This window comes from Phasianus colchicus, chromosome 11 (genome assembly GCF_987193195.1).
Source record: "Phasianus colchicus chromosome 11, bPhaCol1.hap1.1, whole genome shotgun sequence".
NCBI classification, from domain to species: domain Eukaryota; kingdom Metazoa; phylum Chordata; class Aves; order Galliformes; family Phasianidae; genus Phasianus; species Phasianus colchicus.
The window spans coordinates 12011474-12035170 of record NC_143446.1 but is presented as its reverse complement, the minus strand read 5'-3'; the positions used below and the strand labels follow the sequence as shown (position 1 = coordinate 12035170).

The 23697-nt window shown below is 45.5% G+C and overlaps 1 protein-coding gene across 4 annotated transcripts in view; it reads left to right on the top strand.

The window, feature by feature from the left end:
• Positions 1 to 23697, top strand: part of GRIP2 (glutamate receptor interacting protein 2) — a 248274-nt gene that overhangs the window by 134119 nt on the left and 90458 nt on the right. The gene's annotated exons all lie outside the window — the stretch shown is intronic.

Genomic DNA, 23697 nt, shown 5'->3' with positions numbered 1-23697 from the left:
TGAGGAATGCTTTTGTCTGCAGAAGTGTGGTAAAGCCACAGCTGGTCTGGACCCAGGTCCTGTTATATCCATCCTTATCTTTCAAGTAAACTGTGCTGTGGATGCAGTATCATTGAAAATGATTCTAGTTTTAGCCTCTCTGTACAACAGCCGAACAGGAGGAGCCCAGAACTGAGAGAGGGGCATTTACTGTACCCACTGGCATGGCCCCAGTGTGCTTAAACTCTGTACATGGCAGTGACCCAGCAGAGGGAAAATGTGAAGGGCTGTGCCCTTGGTCATCAGGCTGCACTTACTTTGTTCCACACTGCCAGCTTCAAAGGGATACAGAACGCTTATGAAACTACATGAGAGGAAGCTACACTCATGCTGAATGTAGGTCACTGTTCATTTCACTGTCACATTTGATAGTTTGTTTGCAATAGTAGTGTTGCAGCTTTTGAACATTTTATGGTCTTGTTCTTTTTCATCCACCTTGCTCTTCTGAGTTGCTTTCATGAGTGCTGCCCTGAAGTGCCCTATGGCCCTGCTCCAGCAGCATCCCTTTGGCTGCAAGGTTTTGCTGGCAGCTGGGGACCTGGGAGCTTGCCCAGAGCTGCACAGGCTGGGGCAGGGCTGGGCATGGCCTCTGAGCTCGAGGCCCAGGCCTGTGTAATGATAGTCCATCCTGGTGACATCTCTGCTGTCTGCTTCAGCTTCCACATAAAAAATGGTTTCTGCTAAATCTGTATTGCAAAAGCATTTCAGATGATATGGGTGAGTGGTAGAAAGCCAGCAAACTCTGGGGCGAAGGGGGCACATACAACTTTTTGCTTTTGGATGTATTGCCTTTTTTATTGCATCGTAGCAATCAGGAAATTGCAGTCCATCATGCCTTGCCATCTTTCTCTGCATTCTGGGTCAGGCCTAAAGCAAGCTGGCATAGAAATCAGTTAACGGGGCTTGCTGTTACCCCAGTGGGATCAAATCTTCTCTTTCTGTGGTCTCTTTGAGGTCTTTCTGCTTTTTGCAGTATACCTACTATACAGTATAGAGCATCCATCCTTGACTGGGTCATCCTTGCTTGTAGTAGGACTTCATTTGACCTGATTTTATTCACTCATTCCACTTCCAGTTGCTCAGACTTTCTCCTGTTTAACCTTGTCAGGTAGTTCAAGAGTCTGAGATTTGTTTGTGCCACCATTTATTCCAGTGAAATACAGCTCAATTATTTTTGCTTGAACTTCTTGTGATATTTCTCACATCGTTTTTGAACTGATAAACAAATAAGAAAGGAAGGAAATAGTGAGGGGGGAGGAATTGGTGCTTCTCAGCCCAAAGCAGACATCTCCAACTCAAGTTGATGTGTGATTCTCCAGAAAGCCCGTTCCTCCCTATTGGCTGTAAGGGAAATAGGGGTGACTGACTAAGCTGAGGATGTCTTGGGTGGGCTGGCTTCTGTCCTATATGTTGCTTGTTCATGGGAAGTAAATGTGCCAGCTTTACTGCCTGGATGTGATTCAGGTGGAGACCCCTCCCTTCACAGTCTCTTCTCTGTAATGACTCATTATTGAGAGGCTTTGCTAGAAGCTGAACTGCTTTTTTTTTTTAACCTAAATGCAAGAAAGGCAGTGGGTTAATGCCCCTTCTGCCATCTCGCCAGCAGTGATAGAGATGGATTGCCAGGAAAAAAAACCATCTGTTAAGGCAAATGGGGAGAAAAATAATGCATTCCTGCAGTTGGGTTCTCTTTGGCAGTTATTCCAGCCAGTTATATCTCCACAATAAAATGTAAATGAATGCAATCATTTACTTTGCAGCCTGGAGGCCTAGTGCTATGAAAAGATAAGAGAGCTTTTTCTATTGTTTATACGGTGGAGGTGGCACCTCTGTGTATGCCACTGTCTCTCTGATACCTTGGCAGCATCTAAATGTTGCCTTTATTATTAAAAACACATATATAGGAGTCTAATATCTTAAACAGATTAGCACGGTATTTGCAGAAGCGTCAGGCAGCCTCCGCTCCCCGCGGGCTCTCAGCAGTTGTGTGCATTCTGCAGGAGCAGTGCTCAGAAAGCAGAAATGTCAGCAGCTGGCCTAGGACGGGTAAGGAAGCAGCGTGCACCGAGATAAAAGCAAGGAGCCATGAGCTGCAATTCGTGCAGTTGTCTCTGGTTGGGGAGACGAGCAGGGGTGGCCATTGAGCTGCTCCTGCAGATGTTGGGGAGGGGGACAGAAGGAGCGTGGGGAACAATAGGACATGACAGTGGCTTGGGATAATCTCTGATCGTATTTAGGCTTGTTTAATTGGCCTGTCAGTTTTGCACATCTCATGCATTTTCATAAGGATTCCTCTTTGCTTCTCGTTTTATCTTCTTGTGGCTCCTTGCCTTTCCCCATGGACAGTCTCTCTGGATTTCTTTGTTTTCTTCCCACCGTTTCAAAGCAGCGCTGAGTTGCCTGGCTTTGTGGCATCCACACAGAAAGGCAGACACACCAAAGGGACTGTTTGGAAAATCTCCCACTATCTTCAACAGAAAGAGAAATTTGGTATGGGATGGGGAACTGGTCTACAGTTGCTTTCTTTATGCTGTACTAGGGCTCTGAATATAAATCCACACCCCAGTAATATTATGGGGAATTTAAATCTATACTGGAGGTGATTTTTAAAATTTATTCATTTTTATTCCAACCACTCTAAGAGCTGAGGTAGTTTTTCTTCTGATGTTCATCGAATCATAAGATTGTTTGAGTTGGAAGGGATCCTTAAAGGCCATCTGGTCCAACCTCCGTGCAATGAACAGGGACACCCCCAGCTCCATCAGGTGGTCAGATTAGGGCAGCCTGACCTTGGCTGTCTCCAGGGATGGGGCACCACCACCTCTCTGGGCAGCCTATGCCAATACCCCACCAATGTATATTCCATCCTTAGAAATATAGAGCTATTCAACTTGTAGTTTAAATAAATGCATTCAAAAGTTCAATGCTAAGCCTTTCAGATCATGTGTTAAATCCCCACACTTGCATTGCTAAGTGATGCCAGATATATTTTCTTCATCCTCCCTCAAGAAATCCCCCAGGCACATAATTAAAACAGAGCCATCCTCATGGAGCCACTGGCTGAGCTGCCCAGCATTGTTCCTGCACTTCTTGTGGCTCTGAAGTCCAGGAGAGCTCAGGCTTGGAGGGATGCAGTGACCCTCAGAGACATGGCCCTGGAAGGCAAAGGAGATCAGGAGCCAAAGTGGTTGTTGTTGGTCTCCTCTCAGAGCCAATCTTGTGCTCCTTGGGGGTGAAAGCAAACACCTTCATGTGGGTCACTGGTCACCAGTGGGACTATACCAACAGAATACAAAGCTATGTGTCCAGGGCATCCAAAGTGTTTGGGTGCTGTAGGTGCCTTTGGATCTGATAAATCTTGATTACCTTTGGAAACATCTGGGCTTTAGAGGTTTGAGCTCTGGACACCATGGATGAAAGCTTGTGAAAAGCCACAGGATGTTCCAGCCCCCATCCCATCCCAACTGTGGCTGGGAGGAGGCCAGGGACTGCCATCTCCCCTTTGCCTGCACCCTCTGCCAGCAAAAGAGCAGCTGCCAAAAGCTCCTCTGTGTCCCATCTTTGGGGTTGTTTTCATGTGGTTTTTAAGCATTTTGTGATGACAGTTTAGTTTGTGGCAATTTATTGTCCTGCAGGGTTGTCTCCTCTGTTTATATCTCATGGGTTTTGTTGTACAGCAGTAAATCATTGCAGAGCTGATAACTTCATTTCCAGCAATAAATTCAGATGCTAGAAGAAGAGATTTCTGCATCCCTGTTTCTCTTCTTCAAATGCAGCTGTTTAAATAGCTCCACATACTCGCAAGTGTGGAGATGCTGTTCATTAAAAGTGGTGGTAGCTGAAAGAATGTCTTGTGGAACCTCTAAATAAATGTTTGCTGCTTTTATATGGAAATCTGTCCAGGGATAGTGCTGGAGGGCTGTGAGCAGCCGAGGTGCAGCCTGCTGCAGGTCCTGCTGCAGTGCTGGGATGTGGCACTGAGGAGTGCACTGCTCGTGGGAGCAGGATTGTGCTGGTGGAAGGGGGAAACCTCAAAGCAGGGGTTTACTACTTCTATGAAGAAGTCAGGGTTAATAGCACTGAGGCAGGGATGTGTGTAGCTAAAGGCAAAGGATCCTGAAGAAGGGTGCAGGCTGGAGACTTTAATAATCAGTATGCTATGCCCCATGGTAGTGTGCTCACCGTAAATGAAGCAATTATTAGCAGTTCATATCACAGGATGTAAACAGGTCTATTGAGCTAAAAAGAGCTGCCCTTTTCCCACCTTTCTAAGTGATTTCCCTTGTGGTGACCAGTAGAAGGAGAAAGCTGTATTTCCTAAGTGGAGTGTGGTGCCCTCTCAGAGCGCCAGCATCTCCCTCTTTGCTAACAGGGTCATGGAGCTGCAGTATTCATAGCTCCTCCTGGGCACCCCACTTGCATGTCCTGCACTGTGGAAAGGGGATTGCTGGCAAACACTGGGGGTTCAGAGGTGACTGAAAGCTCACGTCTGGTTATGGGATATCTACCTTCCAGCAAGGGCTGTTGTACAGAGAAAGCTTTTGATCAAACAGAATCAAGCCGCTGTAGCCAAACATAACTTTCGCTGTGAAAATATTCTGTTTCAACATTTTCAGCAATTAAACCCTTCTTCATCTGGACTGTTTGGTGCTAGAAATTAATTAGCTGATAATATCCTCTTTAGAATAAAGACAAATGTTTTCATGTCATTGCTGAAGGCTAATATTTGCAAAAAGAAAAAGTAGATGAGTTCCTTAAATCTCTGTAATCTTGCCCTGATAAATATACTTGCACATCGTTAAGCTTGCCATAAATTTCTGTGTGTCTCTTGCTCACCTTTCATGTAGTGCGGAGTGCTGGAGAGAAGCTAAATCACAGCTGCAGGTTTGTGCTTTCAGATGTGGTCCGGTCAGTCCACTCCTTCTAACGCACACATCTTTCAAATACACTCAGGAAGTGGACAAGAGTGAAAATGTGTAACAGAGACAGATGGCCTTTTTCTTCAAGAGCATGTATGTGAATGCTCATGTAGTGAAATCGTGGCCTTTGCAATGGGTTGGGAGTGAGTTTGACGTTGCTGATTATGGAAATGTGTGTAGCAGTTCCTGGGTGAGGGGGATTTTGGGGGTGAAGGGTACTTCAGCAGTAGGGATAATAAATGAGGCCTGAAGATTGCTGACGTGGGAGCTGAAGTTCTTGAAGCATCCCTTGGATGGCAAAAGTAAGGTATCCTTTTTAGTAGAAAGTATTAAATTGATGGTAAGTGCTTTTCAAAATACCACCTGTCAGTGAGATTACATCAATTTTTAATTATGCCATCATGATGGTAATTACTATGATTTAGGCATTTACAAACAAGTCGGTAGTTAATTACGGGTGCTGTCAATTTTGGAAGAGCGAGCGTTGGGTCACCTTGCAGCAGTGCAGCTCTGGGTCTGATAACTACGGGCTGGCAAATCTGCATCTCCTGTTGAATGGGGTAAGAAAATCAGGCCTTGTGTGAATGGAAGAATGCTTAAATCAGGAAAAGTTAATGATGAGATTTCAGATGGATGTATGCATTTAATTAGGGCTGGGCTCAATTCCCTACCCTACTGTTGGCTCCCAGTGCAATACTGGGCAAACCACTGATGAGCAAGTTTTCTGCCAGAGTAAACTGGTGTGGCAGTTTTGCAGGCAAGAAGGTAATGGCAGTTATATGCCACACTGAACGTGGTCGTTAGGTTTGATGGTGGACAAAGATAGTTTAATTTGATGTCCTGTAATGACACAGGCCAAAAACTTCATCAGTGTATCCCCGGTAATCTGAATAAGACCACAGCAAAATGTGCTACCTATGTTTCCTGGCAGGAACAGTATGGATTCTGCATGATAATTTAACATTTCCCAATATAACACGCCTGAAGTGGTGCAGTTTATAATTCCAAAGCTAAGCTGCATGCTCCAGTCACCACAGAGCTTTCCTGGCATCCTTCTTGGGCAGGGAGGAGCGATGGTGCTCTGTAAGTAACGGCTGCATTTGTGTATTGCCTCCTTGCAGCACTCAGTTAAAAGACTGCAGCTGGCACTTAAGCAGGGTAATGAGAACCTGCTTAAAAGGAAATGACTTCTGCCCTTTGGCATGCTAACTTGTCTCAGGCTGTTACTAACTAATTACTTCATTAGCACAGCAGCAACATAATGTACAGTGAGAAAGCTGTTGGGAGAACATACATGAAGGCTCAGTGTGACCCTGTCTATGCTGGCATCTGCAGCCCACGTCTGCAAGAGGCTTTCATTCTCCTGACTCAATTGGCAGTCAGAGCAAGCAGTGCAGTGCATGGAGATAAGACTATTTTAATTTCTTGCTTCAGGAGACTCAGCGGTCTCCTTGGAAAGACTGATGCCTTGTCCGTGGATTTGCAGATTGAACAAACATACTGTGCCATTTAATTATTAGAGAATGGCTTCAGCATTTTCAGGAAAAAATATAATATAGGCTTTGGATGAATCTGGGCACCTGCAAGGCCACATTTCTTACCAGGGGAAATAGGCAGCACCACTTTGTTCACTGCAATCCTAACTAATTTTCAAATCTCTGCAGTTTTTTCTTGCAATTAAATAGCTGCTATTTACTGCTACTGCTGTAGCATTTCCAAGTGGGTACCTGCTCTTATGCTCTGCTGTTGTGCAGATGCTGAGCATCCAAGACCTGAGTTTTTGGCTTGCTGTGGATGCTGATTAGACTGCGGCGTCACCTCTGAAACACTTCCAGCGAAAAATAATAGAATATTTTTACAGATGAGTTGTTGGGAACTTCTTGTTAGCTGATAAGTTGATGATGAAGAGATCGCTAAGAAATACTGATAGGGCTCAAGTTAGAAGTTAAAAAAAAAAAAAAAAAAAAAAAAGAACAGAGATGTGAATATGTAAATTAGCCTTTTTCTTTGCTTTGGAACATAATCCAAACGTCATTCTCCCACTTGAGTTGCTGAAAAGTGCCCATAAAATTGTACGCATTCAGCCTTCCTGTCATGGTGGGGTGTGAGTTATGGAGAGGACAACTAGGAAGCAGCGCACAGCCACCACCTTTAGCCTTCCCTTGTCTTTACATCACCTTCACTGAATTCTAGTCCCAGTGATACAAATCATGAGCGTCCCAGTGATTTGGGTTGGCGTGCAGTCCCCGTGTTACTTTTGAAACACTGATGAGATTGTGGCATTGCTCCATGAAACTTGTGCTGGGCAGCTGGAGAGGCTGGGAAGTTCTAATTCAGGGACATGGCTGCACATAGCTGAAAGCGAGCTGCTCAATTCCTACCACAGGACCTTCTGTGGAGCTGCTGGATTTGTAAAAAGTTGCACAAGATATTCAGAGAATGTGTCAGAGAATTCACCCGTGAGTACAGAAGAGAAGAAAGGCTTTCAGAACCCCGAGGGTGAAGGTTAATGACTGAAACCTGTTTGTCTATTTAGCTGAAATCTGTTTCATGGCAGACTGTCACTTTCCTAAGTTTTTGTCAGGATAATTAAACCTAATGGTGCCAGATCAAACTTCCCCCCCGTTGTTGCTCGATTGGACGCTGTGGCATCACGCAGGGGAAGGCTGCAGCCTTGCTAATTAGGGCCAGGCTATGTACTTGTAAAGCATAATTTAGACCATTTCCTTTTGGGAATTGTCTACTAATCGAGCATGGTTTCAATGAGATCATTTGTTGTTCATGCTGTCACTGGGCTCACTCATTAAGGATCATCAATTAAAGCAGCACAGGTGTCAGTGTGTCAGGGTGTCTTCCCCAGCCTTTGCTATGGGCAGAGTGAGCATGTGAGAAGTTCAGCCTTGCTGAGCTCTCAGTCTGAACCCCCAGCCTAACATCCTACATGCCTAACATTCTACATCCCTAACATGCGGCCCAGTCATCTCCAGGAGTGCATGGAATATCTGATTGTGATAGATCGACTCAGCCCGAGTTTCGTTCAAGATGTTACTGCATTGGATTTGCTGCTTCCGTATTGATCCAGCTTTGCTTATCTGACAGACTGCTCGTCTCCAAGTGCTTTAATGCCACGTTTGGCCAATGTTGTTTGCTTCTGCCTCTCTCAAAGAGCTCCCAAATTCTTTTGGGGAGATCTGTTATCTGCTAATTGCAGGGTGCATCTCCATGTGCACTACTGAATTCATATTTTTGAGAGAGATCTTCAGTCTGTCACTGCATGGCTTTCTACATATTCTTTTTTTAGACAGTCGTACAACAAAATCTGTTTACTAAAGGTAAGTTTTTAACAAAGTGCTGTATTAAAAGAGCGCAGGTTGCTTCATAGCTTTTTCTGGCAATACCTGAAATCACTCCAATTAGGAGTTACTCGTGTCGTTTCTTGAGCACAGCCATCACAGTGAACTTTATTTTCCTTTCTTTTCTAATGAAAGGTATACACTAGTGAATCAGTCCAACCCATTCTGATTTACAGTAATGATAAAATGGCTGTTAGCCTGGTACCAATAAGTGTCTCTTTATACATTTTTGCAGACATTGTACAAATATCTAAGGTAAAGAAAAAGAAAACCCTCACTTATATTGGTCTTCCCACTGACAGCACCCGTAGTCATAAAGAAACAGCGCCCATATAAAATGAACTCAGAACATCCTTCAAACTAGTGAAGAGGAGATGAAAATAATAGGAAGAAATTCACAACAGCAGCACCAATGGTATTTGTAATGGTAATGTGTTCATCCATAACTGCACCTGTTTGCAAGAGACGTGCTGCCTTTTAAAACCCTGAGTACAATGTGTAATTTTCGGGATATGGATTAGACACACAGGGCTTTGCATTGTTATTGCAGAGGAAGGGAACAAACTGTACGGCAACTTCTAGGAAGGAATGAACTAATTTAAAGTAAGTTCTACTCAGAGTAGTTACTGCTCCTTTAATGTTGTTCTGATAGGTATTTTTGAATGTTTATGTGAATAGAGGACTATTTTCTTTCCTTCCATTCCTCTACAATTTGCCGTTATAAAAAAAGTCTAATCATTACCAGATATGCACAGAAGCATACACATCTCTTCTGAATACTGTATATTCATTAATCACACTGTGTTTTGCTTTATTTTTGTGATACTCAGTGTATATCAGTTTTCATTATCCTCTGGCATTATTCGCAATGGATTCTGAGGCTTGGCAGAGCCACTTCAAATACCAGCCTTGATAAACGGTAATAGATTTCCCATTATACAAATGCTCTTTTATCCTCTTACTTTAATTGCTGCATTTCTCACTCCTTCTGTTGTGTTCTTCTGATGACCAGTGTCCCTACAGCCATTTCCTTAGCTGAAATGAGGGCTGGATTTATGTGCAGGAGAGCTGAAAACACGCTTGTTTCAGTATCAAGGAAAAACAGCTGTGTTTTGTTTCTGACTGGAATTTCCTCTGAGGTTAAGCCAATTCTCTTGGGACATCCAGGCAATTCCCTTGGCTGGCCAAGTTCTCTGCAGCTCTCAGAGGAGGGAATGCCAGAACTTAATGGTTTGCATCCAAATGCGCTTAAATTTCAGTGATGAGAGAGAGGAAGGAGTGGCACTTTTCCTCTGGTCTTATTTGTTGACTGGCATTCAGCATCATTACAGCAGGTACAGTCTGCAAAATAATATTTTCATAGAATCATAGAATTATTAAAGTTGGAAAAGACCCCTAACGTCATCATCCAACTGTCCACCTACCACCAGTGTTGCCCACTGACCATGTCCCTCAGTGCCACATCTCCATGGTTCTTGAACAACTCCAGGTGACTCCTCCACTCCCTGGACAGCCTGTGCCAGTGCCTCACTGCTCCTTCTGAGAAGAAATGTTTCCTGATATCCCACCTGAACCTCTCCATTGACAAACCTCATCCATGGAAACCATGCAAGTTCCTCTGCTATATCTCCTGCAAAATGAACTGGAGACTCATCTTCTCAGTAGAGGTGAGAGAAAGAAGAGGAACTTAGAAAAAAGCAAGTAGCTGTGGGTAGGAAGCAAGGGATCAGCTCTCTGTCTCAAAAACCAGAACATTTAGGGCTCAGCATGGATATACATTACCCAGTAACATCCATATTTCCAGGCTTGCTGGCTGTTAAATAATACCAGCAAAGCTTAAGTTTCAGTTGCCCAGCAAAACTTCTGAAATGTTGGGTACAAACTTCTCTGCAGGAAGAGGGGGATGGTGGCGGAAAGGATATCCACAACTGGCTAGGAAAGCAAAAATTAGGAAGGAGAAGTATGCTGCAGGGATGCAGCACAGACAGTATGTTGTGGCAGGAAACACAGCAGTGGGTACAGTCCCTGGTGCAAAGAGTGTCCAGTTCTCTGAGATAAAAGATGGACAGCTGGGGCAAGAGGAAGAGGGAAGAGATCAGCTGCCTTGGGCTCCTACAGCTGAGGCAGTGCAGGAGGGTCAGCCCTGCTGCCTGGCCCCATCCTTGACCCCAACATCAGCCCCTCATACCCAGCTCAGCAATGCTCATGGGCTGGGTACCAACAGCAGCCCGTTTCTCACACACTGCAGATGTGCTCAGGCATATCTTCTGTATGAGGCTTTAAATACGTACATTACATCTAAATTTATCTATACTTAATCTATATGTACACACCTGTCAATGCTTTCAACTCTGTATTTTAAAGAAAACAGGATTGAGTCAAGAAGGAAATCTCTGGTGCTGTTACATAAAGATTGATCTCTGAAGCACTGAGGGTTTATTGAGTTTAGAGGGCTGTAATTGGAATTCTTGAATTTGAAATGCAGCCTCGGCTCCTCTGGGACTGCTATTTGTGCTGTGCCACTTGTTTTCAAAGCAGCTCTCAGCCCTCTGCTTGCTGGGAAAGCTTTCTGGGTTGGTGTGCATTAGGCTCTCCTTTGGCTCCACATTGGTACCTCTCAGTCTGAATTTACCAAATGGTGTAACTGTCCTTCCAGCCTGAAAAGGTGAATGGTGACCCGGTAATGAAGTGCAAAGGCTCAGAAGCAGAGCTCTGCTAAGAGAAGGTGTCAGAGGGGAATTATTCTGGGCCATGTCTCTAAAGAGTCTCCTGAAGCCATGCAGTGTGTTGCTGCCTGTAGCGGTTGATCTGTGGAAAGAAGTTGTGATCTCTGAAGTCAGCTATGACATCAGCAGAAATGTTTGCTAGAGAAGGCGATCTGAGACTTTGTGTTAGTCGGTTCCCAAGCGTCCATTTGTTGTGGGCACCCTCTGACCCTTGGCCATTGATTTGGTGGTGGGGATATCTTCTGTGCACCCAGAGTTTCCCCATGAGCTCCTGGAAGGCTCTTCAGGACTGTGCTAAGAAGAACCACTTCAGCCATAGTGTCAGTCCCCAGAGAGAAGGCAAGGAATATTTCCTTCTTCTAGACTTTTACAAAGTCTGAGAACTACTCCTGGTGTCATTTGGGTCTGAAAGCAGATGAGAAGCATCTGGTCAACACTCTCAGATACATGGTCTGATTTTTGGGTGGTCCTATGTGGAACCAGAGGTTGGATTCAATGATCCTTATGGGTCGCTTCTAGCTTGGGATATTCTATAATTCTAGTAAATTTGTTGTCTCAGTTCTGCAAGGAGGAGGAGAGAATCAGGATGTGTCAGGCACTGGGGAGCTGGAGTTCCCTGGTGGTCTGTGTGTCCCCAGGACTGCTTTGCTCTTGGGACGTCCTATGGGACGTTGTCACTGGCTTCTGCAGACACAAAAAGTTCTTTATAGAGTCATATAATTGTTAGGGTTGGAAAGATCATGAAGATCATTGAGTCCAACCATCAACACGCCCCACCGTGCCCACTGACCACATCCCTCAGTGCCACATCTCTGTGGCTGTTGAAAGCTTACAGGGATGGTGACTCCACAACCTCCCTGGGCAGCAGTGCCAGTACACCACCACTCTTTTGTGGAAGAGTTTCTTTCACACAACTTGTGCTAAAGACTCAGCGTGTGCATCAGGGCTGGGGTTGTGGTGAGCTGGTCCCATAAAATTCAGGGCTCTTGTGCTCTCTGCTCTGATAAGCTCTGGATTAGCTTTGTGAAGTGCAAACATACCCCCGTATGTGCTAGGGAGCAACATTACTTTGCAAATGAATATGTTAATGCAGTGCCAGCTTCCCAGCAGGAGGCTGGAGATAGATTTATATACATTAATTGGTGATTTTATTGATCTAGACAAGATAACAAGACAAAACAGCCCCACACCAAAACTCCTGATGGAAAGGGTCCGCATCCCCTCTAGCGCTGTCTTTGCCGTCCTCCTCCCAAACCCTTCCCTCTCAGTCCCTCTGCAACTCCATAAAGCACGGCTCCATTTCACAGTAATCATAAATTAATTTAGAGCCGGCAGCCCCTCGCAGAGCCAGGCAGAGGTGCGGGGGGAGAAGCAGCATTAGAGCCATGTGAGCGGGAGCTGGCGGCTGCGGTCGGAAGATGTTCGCTGTTTCGCTCAAGTGCCGGCTCGGGGTGGTGAGACGGAGGAATAAAGGTATGGTGAGAGCAGAGAGCTCCTGCCTGCAGCAGGGACTTGGAGGGGACCCACCGGAACACTTGCTTTACCTTTGCTGGACAGGAGGGAAGAACTCTGTGGCTCTGTTTGCATATGTGTTGGCAGGGGCTCGGGGCAATAGGATTATTTTACTTTCTTGCATGCTGTACATTTTTCAGAGGTATTTGACCAACTCTTAGGATTTTTAGTCTATCTATCTGCCACGGCTGTTATTACAGTGAAGCAGATTTAGGTGCATGCGGGGTCTTGCAAGATTTCCCTCCTCCTGCTGGAGCTGTGCTGGGGGAGGTGCTGGGACACAAGCTGGCTCTGTGGTGCTGCCCGGCCATCCGGTGTTTGTCCCCCTCACTCCTTCCAGCAGGGGAATGGGTTGAAAGGATGAGAAAATGGGGAGGAAAATGGGGCAGCGCCTGGGCTGAAAATTGAGTTCAGGATGATTTGGGAAGTGAGAAGCAGCATTGCATTAAGTATATCTCAGCATAAGTTACTCTGAAGCAGGACAGTTACTCAGCTCACAACCCTGCAGCATTGTGTGCACTGAGAAATAGAGAAGTTCCTCGTGCCGTCCTGTGACCCCTCATCCCTCTTCAGTTTGTGGTTCCTGGACCTGTCCGCCAGGCTGCTGGGCAGCTTTCCAAAGAAGTTAGGAAAGACTGTTATAACTTGAGACATGGGAAGAGTAAGTTCATTTCTGCCTGCAGAACACTGGAAATATAGCTTGGGATTGTAATGAAGGTTAAAAAGCTGTTCTCCTTGGTCTACCTGATGAGTTGAGGTGGCTTTGGTTCTGTTGTTTAGAATTGCCTTATATTGCCTGCCTATCTCAGAGACAGATTTAAATGAGAGAATTGCTAATCCAGTACTGAGTTGTACTGCTTTGATCAAGGATTAAACTGAGCAGAAACTGGCTGTTGGGACTAGAGCTTTGAAATACACAGCCTGAGAGAGATGCTGTACACTTGTCGTATACGCTGTGGGACAACTGATGTTTAAAGAGCATCCCCAGAACACTGAGCAGAACTAAGGCCTGTTGCCACCTGGATGAGACTATTAACGTCTGGGGAGCAAGCAAGGATGGGAGCTAGTGTGAGCTGTGCTAGCAAGTAATGAACCCTGCTGCATTTCTCATCTCCTGGCTGTAACCTCCTGGCTATCTGCTGCATCCTAGCAATGGCCAGGATTGGGGAAATTTGTCACTTGGCACTGAAAAGCCCAGCTACCTTTTGTTTCTAAGAGAGGAGGGAAAATGGAGCAAAGGGTCTGTAAAGTGATGTATAAAAGGGAGTGGCAGGTGTCCCAGCCCAAGTGTCTGTCTGTCTGTCCTCTTGTCTGGGCACCAAGGTGACCCCGTGTCCCCAAAGCACGTGGCACTGCCTGCTAGGGGACTGCCCCTCTGCTCAGCTGCGATCACAGTGTGACACATGTTGGAATCTCAGCTGTCAGCTGCCATTAGATTTGTATAGCTTTAAGTTTTCTCATCCTCTCAGAAGGGGCCCTGGCAGAGCTCTTCTCACAGGCACATCTTAGGCAAGCTTTCCTCCAGCTGCATTTCCTTTCCCTGCCTCGAGCTCTGCTTGCTCCTCCCCAGCTAATCCCCTCACTTCAGAGAGAAATTTTTGCTGTCAGTCCTCTTGGATTCCTGCTTTCCCTCTCTTGCTGAGCCCTTGAGCTTTTCCTGGCATGATGGATGCTAGTTAATCCCATAGGCAGTGCCTCCCTGCCGCAGGGCCCACAAATCCTTCAGGGCCCCTTTATCCCTTGTGGGCGCTGCCAGCAGCCCCCAGGGAACAGTCCCTTGTCCTGTACAAAGATTCAACTTTCCTCAGTACTAGTGGGATTTCCCGTTGGAAAAGCCAAATAACATGAGCAAATGCCAGGGATGCCATGAAGCAAATATCTGCTGGAAGGGTTGTTCCCCCCATAACCGTGTCACCACCGTGCATCCCACTGCTGCAGTTTCTGTGTGTCCGTGCCTGATGTTCAGCTGAGCTCAAATTGGGCTATTTGGAGAGTGGTGGCTGGTTTCCCTTATAGTCTCCGGTTACTGCAGCAAATCAACTATATTTTATAAATAAATAAATAAACAGAAGTGGTGGACATTCTAAATTATTAACCAGATACATGTGTTGGCTGAAAATTAGCAAATTAGAGCAATTTAAGTGAGAGCTGGCTGCTCCCCCACGCCTTCAGCTGAGGCAGGGGCTCTGCAGAAGCACACAGAGGCCTGGATCTGCTGCTGCATTGAAAAAAAAAAAAGGAGGTTTGAGGTGCTTGAGCTTAAAATGTTTATTTTTGTCCACTCTGATTCCTCCCAGTGTGTGGTGTGAATGATGTTAGAGTAATAAGAGTCATTTTGCTGTTACTTTGTCAAAAGCTGTCATTTGGAACATGCCAGACATCCAAATTTGTGAAAGAAAATAGATGTTCTGTTTTCCTTTTACTTATCTCTGGGTTTTTCAGCCTTTTAAGCATCACTGGGGCATGTTTACTACCCTTTTTTCTTTTCAGTTTGGATTAAATGTGTCCTTTTACTTTTGTTCTTTCTTTTTTTGTGTTTGAGTGCAAATTGTGAAAAAGTAAGCAAAGAAAACCCAACCCCTAACCCAATGAACAAACAAGAAGAACGTGTTCAGAAAAACTGTCTAACAATGGGAGACTTGCAATAAAACCATTTTGGTACAGCAGCTATACCGAGATCCAGATTTTTCAGACACCATATTTGTGCCATTCGGCATCCTGACTTGTTCTTTGGACAGAAGTTACTTTGTCCTGTTCATGAAAGGACATTGGTTTTTTTTTTGCATGATTTTGCTGTGAGGAGTTCCATGAAATCAGTCCCAGGATCTGGGAACAAGCTCTCATGCTGTGCTGGTGTTTTTGCCATGCAGCAGTACAGTGCCATAAAGCATCCTGGCTGTGCTTCATAGCAAAAAGCATTTCAGCAGTTGGGTTTTTGTCACCACAAGAGTTACTAAAATAGTTTGGATCTCCTGTTGAAAAGGAACATAAAAAATGGGAGAGAGGTGAAGAATGGGCCAATGTGCAAATGCTGTTTCCAACTTTGGAGCGGTTCTAAGTCCAGAGTGCTGCACAGTCCAGTGTTGAGATTGGAAGGTCCTATGGAGCATCCATTCCTGGAGCAGGTAGCAATCATTACTGGTGCATTCATCCTCCAGTCCTGAAGTACCCGGTAAAAAACAAAGCAGTTTTCATTTAGCTGATGCACAGCCAATGCACAGAGAAGCCAGGCTTCTGCCCAAAATGCAGCCATGGTGCAGAGGTTGAGCTAAGGCTGAAAGCTCAGCTGTACCCTTGCTTGGCCACCCGTTCTTCCCGATGGTCGCTGCCTCCTGGGGTTTATCCTCAACTGCACTTTCCACAGCAGAAAATATCTCAGAGGCTGCTGAAGTGAATACTGATGGGCTCATTCTCTCTGCAGCCAGGAAAGCCTGGCAGTGGTAAGCATAGCAAAGCTCCCTGAGCCCAAGCCACCACGCTGGGGAAGACCACGATTCCTCTTCTGTCAGCATGGCTACACTTCAGCCCTTTCCATAATTCATGAATAACTCATGATCAGGCATGTTTTATTTATGCCTCTTAATGAAGCCCATTTTTCAGCCTAGTGTCACAGCATCCCAGGTGACTGCCACCTGCTCTGAGCACTGTGCGGCTCCTTCAGCTTCAGCTCATCCCTCATCTTTCTCCAGACTCCAGTGGCAGAGAGGATATTGGTCTCCTAGGGGGGTAATTGAATGAAAAAGGGCCCTTGCTGCCTGGAGGCTGTCAATGAATCCTTACAGTAGAGCCACTGTGCAGGTCTGTGAGTCCCAGGGTGTTTTGGTTGTGGCTTTGCTTCATTGCTGCTGAAGTCACAAGCTTTTCCTTTCAGTAATCATTGTCTTTCAGCAGCATAAAAGTGTCCTAAAACCAGAGTGTGTGTAGGGACATGAAGTACACAGAGTACCCATGGTATTTCATGGCCACTTGTACAGAACTTGCTGCGTGGTGTCTGACAGAAATCAGACCTGGTTAGGAGAGGTTGGGCTTTACTAGCTCTAAACTACTGCAGAAAAAGGGGTCAATAAGTTGTGCTGCTTGTGTATGCCTGTGCCTCCTTTCCTGCTTTTGCATATAGAACCTTGTGCAGACTCAGCTCCTTTGCTGAGCGCTGGTTTTGTCACTGACCCATCTGGCTCTACAGGACTCTCATAACCCATCTCCAGGCTCATCCTCAGAGTACATGAGACAGGCACATATTCAGATGACGGTGTGGTTTGACAATTGCCATTTAACTGTTGGTTTTTTTTTTTTAAATAGAACTTCATTTACAGATGTTCATAAGACATAGTGAGCCCAGGATCAGTATAAATAGTTTTGGTGTTTTTTTTAGTATTATTTCAGACATTGCATCTTTCTCCTTGCAAACTGTGTCTGGGATTTCTCTGAGTCTATTGTGGACTTGACACCAGAGGGGGTTTGGATGTTAAAAGCATGGATCAAAGAAAGTTGTTTTTCCCTGATAAGTAATTGAGCTACTTTGTTACTGACTTACATCCAGCTGTGAGATTGGTGCTTATTTCTAAGTCAGTGAATAACATGAAGCAGCCTGGAAGTAATCACTTAGAACAGGTGAGGAAACACCTTTGTCTCCTATTCCCCTGCTCCAGTAGAGCTTTTTGTCTGTGTCATTGCTTCCCATGTGCACAGGCATCAGACTGCATATTCACAGGGATGTGCCAAATCACACTTCTTCATTTCTTTTGGAATTGATGCAGGGTTATGCAGTCGGTCTGGAGGCCAATCTGCTCAAATGCCCAAGGGCCATGACAGGGAACTCGGTGCTGTTTTACCTCTTTTAGCCTCTCCGTTGCTCTGATCTCTCAGTGTGTGTGGCAGGAAGTATTTCTGTTTTTATCATGAAGATCCACCCACATTTGACAGTTGAAATTCTAAATTTGCTATGTGGGCACCCTGGTAAATTTGGATAATGCTGTTCTCCCTCCCAGCAAAAGTCTCAGAAGCCAGGATGCCCACCAGGCTGCCCTGCACTGTGGCATCTGAAGCAACCAGACAAAATTAGAGCTTCCCAGCACTAAGAATGAATTTTCTTCCTTCTTTCTGCTATATTAACCTACATAAATACATTTTTTTTCTATGTTCAAAATCAGTTGCTGGAAAGGTAGGAGCTCTAGATTTCTAGACTGTTGTTGCTGGTGGGAAGTATTTTATACCCTTACTGGTACTTCTAGGTTTCCTATCCTGCCTCGATGTAAACACCTGGAATGAGGTTTCCATTTCTTTCTTCAGTGGATTTACTGTGATGGATAAGATGAAGTGTTTTTAGTAACAAACAAAATATTTTAGCAATGCACTGCAGAAGGATTAGAGGGCAAAAATAATGTGAAGTGAGTTTTCAGCTTTCTGACTCTGGTGGAATCCTGAGATTATACCAAGGTGCTGTGTTAGTAAGGTACAATGATCTGTATTTTAATTAGAAAAAAAAAAGAATGCTTTTGTGAGTTATGGATGCAAACAGAAAACTAAACGAGATTGGCTTTTGCTGTAGGCTAAAATTAGGATCATTTTCCCATTATTTCCAATGAATTTGGTGGTCACCAGTTGTACTTTGCAGCGAAGAGCCCCAAAGGAGCAGTGCCCCACCAGCTCCCCTGGCTCCCTGCTGCCTTACACAGACCTGTGGGTGCAGGGAAAGGCTCAGGCTGTGTCCCTGCAGGGCGGGCTCCCTTTGTGCTGTCCTCTCTTATATGAGCTTGTTGCATCATGAAATCATTTGAGTTGGAAGCAACCCCTAAAGGCCATCAGTCCAACCCCCCTGCAATGAACAGGGACACCTGCAGCTCCATCAGGTGCTCAGAGCCCATGCAGCCTGACCTTGGCTGTCTCCAGGGACATCCACCATCCACCACCTCTCTGGGCATCCTGTGCCAGTGCCTCACTGCCCTTATTGTAAAAGACCTTTCCTTAGTGTAATTCTTGAAGAAACATTTGGTTTTCATTATTTCCTTTTCATAAGCATTTATAAAAGCTTCTTTTCCAAATGTGCTGTGTGCTGGAGCTGAGGTTGTGTCCTTGGCAGCCTGGCAGCCCAGCGCTGAACTTTTCTCCTCTTCTTGGTTTCACTCAGACCCTGAGGGCTGTTGTAACCTAGTTTTTTGTGAGCAATTTCCTTTCCTCTCTCTCCCTCTTGCTCTCTTGCTTTACGGAGTACAGTCAGATTAATCACACGAAGCTGTGGAAATTAACAGTGGTAATTCAGGGCTTGGTAACTGGTCATGGGAGGGCACAGGGAAGCATTTCCTTCCTTTGGAAATCACCACGCGATTTATCAATCCCTAGGATGTCTGTCTTTGATTCCTTTTTCACAATCTATTTCAGGAAACACAAAACCAAAAGGAAGCTAACTGCCTTTTCAAATAAATTGTCTGTGTTCATGACCAATACGTCCCTTCTCATCTGAGTGCATTGGGCTGTAAAGGAGAAGTCATGAGATAATGTTTTTTCCTCATACACACAGGCCTTTTTCCACCACGAAAACGTGCCTGAGCAGAAATGAAGTGCTTTGGACACTTGTCCAGAGTTCTGCAGCAGTTTGCTGGGACTATTGCTACTGCTGTGATTGTACTGCTTCTACCTCTTCTGCCAGATAACAGCAACAGGATGAGAGGTGATGGCCTTAAGTTGCCTCAGGGGAGGTTCAGGTTGGATACGAGGAAAGATTTCTTCTCTGAAAGAGTGGTGATACACTGACACAGGCTGCAGAGGGGAGATGTGGAGCTGGAGGATGTGGTTCAGTGGACATGGTGGGTGTGGGTTGGACGAGATGATCTTAGAGGTCTTTTCCAACCCAAATGATGCTATGATTCTATGATAGATTGTCATCCATTGTACTGGGGCCAAACACACTGCATAAGAGTAAAAGCAATTGAGGAGCACCACTTGCTGAGATCTTTATGTGTGTGCTCTTCACCAAGATGTTTCAACCTAAGCAAGAAGTTTTGAGATTCAGCATTTTCTCTGCATGGCCGGGTGCTCAGGACATTTCACACAGCCAGAGCTCCCTGTGCAAGTCCCTGCTGTGCCCGATGGAGGCCTGGGGCTGGAGCTGACCTCTCAGCTCCTCTAGATTTTCAGCTGCAACATGTACAACCTCTACCACAAAAATATTTCAGTTTTAGCAACACAAGAAAATACTTCCCACTCAAATCTGCTGCTAGTGCAACATGAACTGCTCAGAGAGATGGATCTGATGACACAGGTCTCTCCTGCTGTCTTCCTGTGCCTGGAAGGGAATGCTCCAAGGCAGAGCGTCGGTTCATCCATTAGCTGTTCAGCAATCCCATGGAAAATAAATCAGTGGCCAGTTAGTTTTCAGCTGCTGTAATATCCCCAGATATTACCAACACCTATGTCTGTGTTTCCCGGGGATACTGGCAAGGTTTTCCTTTGACAAACTCATCCCAGGTTGGTGAAACAAGAAGAAATAACTCCTCTTTGTTCCCATAATATGTAGTTGAACATTCATAAAAATGAGACGGTTTCAGAAAGCAAGGAATTTAAATAGTGATACAGTGTCTGTGTTCCCCCTGTAAAATAAGCATTGCTTCCCTGAACAGTTCATTTCTTATGCATTTTCTTTCTTTGAATCTATTCTTGTGTTTTCTGATGAACTCCCTTCATGCCCTGGAAGCAGCTGCTGCTTACAGTTTTGTCTTCAAGCAATGATCATAATAATAGATATTAAAATGACTCAGGAAATTTCAGGTACTAGCGAACCTGCATTTATACAATTCTTTCTGGGAAGAACAAAAAGCAAGGAAATATTGAAAGGAAATGAAACAGACTGATTCGAACAACAAAAATCAATTCTAGCATCCCTCGGAGGGTAAATTAAAATGATTATAGTACTTCTGATATATTTTTATTGGAAAACAGTCAAGAACTGAGGATTTGTTGAGCAAGTTCAGGCCTTGTCCGTGTGTCTGTCTGACAAAGGCTGTACCACCTGGCTCAGTGGGTTGTGCTGGGTTCAGGCTGCAAACAGTGCATATGTGCTGGTGGTTAAAGCCACCTTGATTTTGGGAACCCGCTTTATTTGTCTCCTCTACTTGAGCTTGGTATAATGTGATATTTTCATTTTCCAACAGTTTCACCACTTCTTTTCCCCTGCATGTAAGCATCGCATACTGTTTGCTGAATATTTCACTTGTTCTTATTTAGACTGAAGGTTTCTGTTACCACTGGCCCTTAGGGGACCAATTTAGCTGCTCTGAACCAGTTTTGGTGTTCAATTCCTTCTTTTCAAAGAGCCGCATTTCCACATCAGTTCAACCCTTCGTGTGCTGGCATCTTCCACACTTCTGGCTCAATGAATGTTTAAAAACGCTATTTCTCCCTCCTGTCTATCCTCATACATACATATGCCTTTGCTATCTAAATGATGGGGGGACATGAAAGTCATGCTGAGAAGTGGAGGGGATTTTAATGTAAATGATGAGCCACAAGGGACACAACCTCATTCTGGCTGAGTGAGGTTTCATGTGCAGAAATGCAAAATATTCAGCACGTGTATCGTTCAAGTGTTGCAGCAAAGCCTCACGAAGGCAGCGAGCGCTTGAGTAAATTCTGAATTGCTGACCATGTCTCAGCTCTGCCCCATCCGCCTCTCATGACTGTGAACACATCCTGCAGCGTCCTGCTGCTTGTCGTGTCCTTGTCCTGAGAAAGTCTTGACCCACACTCAGCTGCATGCAAGTTAGATTCTACAGAATAGAGGCACTGGAGCCATAGCAAACTCCCACACAGTAACACAGCATCTGTGCTGGGTCTGTTTGAATTGGAGTTGTTGTTGTGTGTTTGTTTTAGTAGTGTGTAAAGCCCACCCAAAAGCCAGAACACTGCTCTCCCATGGAAGCATGGCTCTGAGCTGATTCTAGCCCTGCCAGCTAACAAAGGAGGTCTCAGGCTGATGACCAAGTCATTGAGGATTGGGATTCGTATATCTGAGCAATGTCCTCTCAGCTCTAGGAGGTGTGTTATTAAAATGAGGCTGTCAGCACCCCGAAGAGAGCTGGGGGCGGGCTGTGCATCTTCCATGCGGTTTGATCCTGCCTGACTTGTTAACACTCTCTTGCTTTTGTGATTAATTATTTAATCCTCTCCCTCAGTACCAGGGTAGAATAGTGCATCCCCCGTTTCTGCTGAGATTCACAGTTTTCCCTGCGAGCCACCTCGAAGCACAGCACGAAGAGACCGGGGCTGCAGTGCTGGAAGGGTCCATCCAGTGCTGCAGTCTCCAGAGGGGATGTGGGGACAGTCAGCCCTGAGCAACCCGTGATGCCAACACAACTGCTAGCTGTGAGGTGGATTGAGTGATGGAGAGGCATTGGATGGGGATGGCTTTGGCTCCAGATGCTGTCAGACATGATAATTACAAATTGGAGGTGAACGTGTCAGTGAGGAGACTTTATTTCAGGAGTCAGGCTTGGCAACCCTCTTCCCTTTCTCTTTTGGATGCCTTTGAACAGCTTTCAGTTCAAGTTTTTGTAATCACCCAGGCGTAGCTCCTTCAGCTGCTTTGTTTCGGACATGTTGCAAAGACCCAAAGATGCTTCCCTGTTCTCTGTGCCCAGTGCTCACGTAACAAAGCTGCTGCCCATGGTGAAGTGCCCACCTGAAGTGCTGGTGTGTGCATGGGAGTAGGGGGAATTTGTGCTCGGTGGGTACCAGAGCTCTTTTTCCAAAAGGGTGAGCTCAGTGCTCAGCAACAGCCGAACCATCGCCTGTCCTCTGGGGCTGCAGAACCTCTCACCACATGCAGCTGGGGGCTGTCAGATCCTTCCTCCCTCCCTGAGCATCCTTGCCTGTTTCCTGCATGAAGCCCCTGCTGCTGGATATGGCAAAGCCTGAGGTCTGAATAATTAGGAAGGAATTAGCCGTGCTTTCATTACAAGACAGTCTCCTCGGTTCCTCTGGTGTTTGCATCTTCCTCCTTTCATCTCCTGCCTGTCATAGGTGCCTCATGCGGCTGTGGAAAATCTGGGGGGCTCTGCTGAAGGGAGCAAAAGCTCAGAGCACGGGGGTGAGGGCTCATGCCTTGCCCCCACAGATGTGGCTTGGTGCTCTGGGTCCAGCCTTTGCCTCACTACAATTGCCCCTGGCCATCTTGCCACTCCATGAAGTAGCCAAGTGCCAGCTCCCCACTGAACGTGTTAGGAAAGCTGATTGCTTGATGCCTAGGACACTGATGGAGTCTTAGGCTGGATTTCTCTATGTTTTATCAGGATCTATAAATTAAACAGAAACTTACGCTGATGAGGAAAGGAGCCCAGGAGAGCCATTATTTGTCGGTAAGGCATCATGACTAATGGTTTTGCTACGTGTTAATTGAAAGCATTGGAAGTTTTAGCAGTAACACCTGAAGGCAGCAGTACTGAGTGCAGCTGTGAGGAGCTGCATCACTCACAACCTTGCTGTTCAGCAGTAACCAAACATGTTAATGAAATGGCCGAGTGCTGGGGCCACAGAGCCCTGGGTCTTTGTTTCTAAAGCTTGGGTCCCTGCCTGCGCACCCATTTATTCTCCCTCAGTGCTATCTATATTGCAATTTCCCTACCAACCATAATTTTCCAATTGGCTTATCCCTGTTTTGCTGGTGCTTAGTGTGGTGGGGACTTTTCACCATCACTGTCAGGTTGCTCCCTTCTCTGGGGATCCAGCTGGTGGGAATGATGTCTTGTTTCTGGTTAGAGAATCATAGCATGTGCTTCCACCTCCAGTGTCCATTAATAGCTCATAAATAACCCGCTAGGACAGAGATGTTGAGGATAACACATCAGCTGGAAGGGATCCAGGGCAGGGGCTGGACTCACTGCCTGGGCAAGCATTCACAGCCAAAGTGAAATTCAAAAACCCAGAGTCCCTTCCATATGAAGGATTGGGTCCTGACATGTAAGCTTTGCCTTATACTGTCGCCTAATGCTGTTAGTGCCCCTGGAATTGTATGTGTTGCAGGGAAATTGCTATACATAACAGTCTGTGGGAAACTGGAGATAAGAATGTTTGCCCTCTCATTTTTCAAGAAATTAGCAGGAAAGGACAGTTTTGCAACAGAGCAGCATACGAACTGATCAAATGTTTAAAATGCAC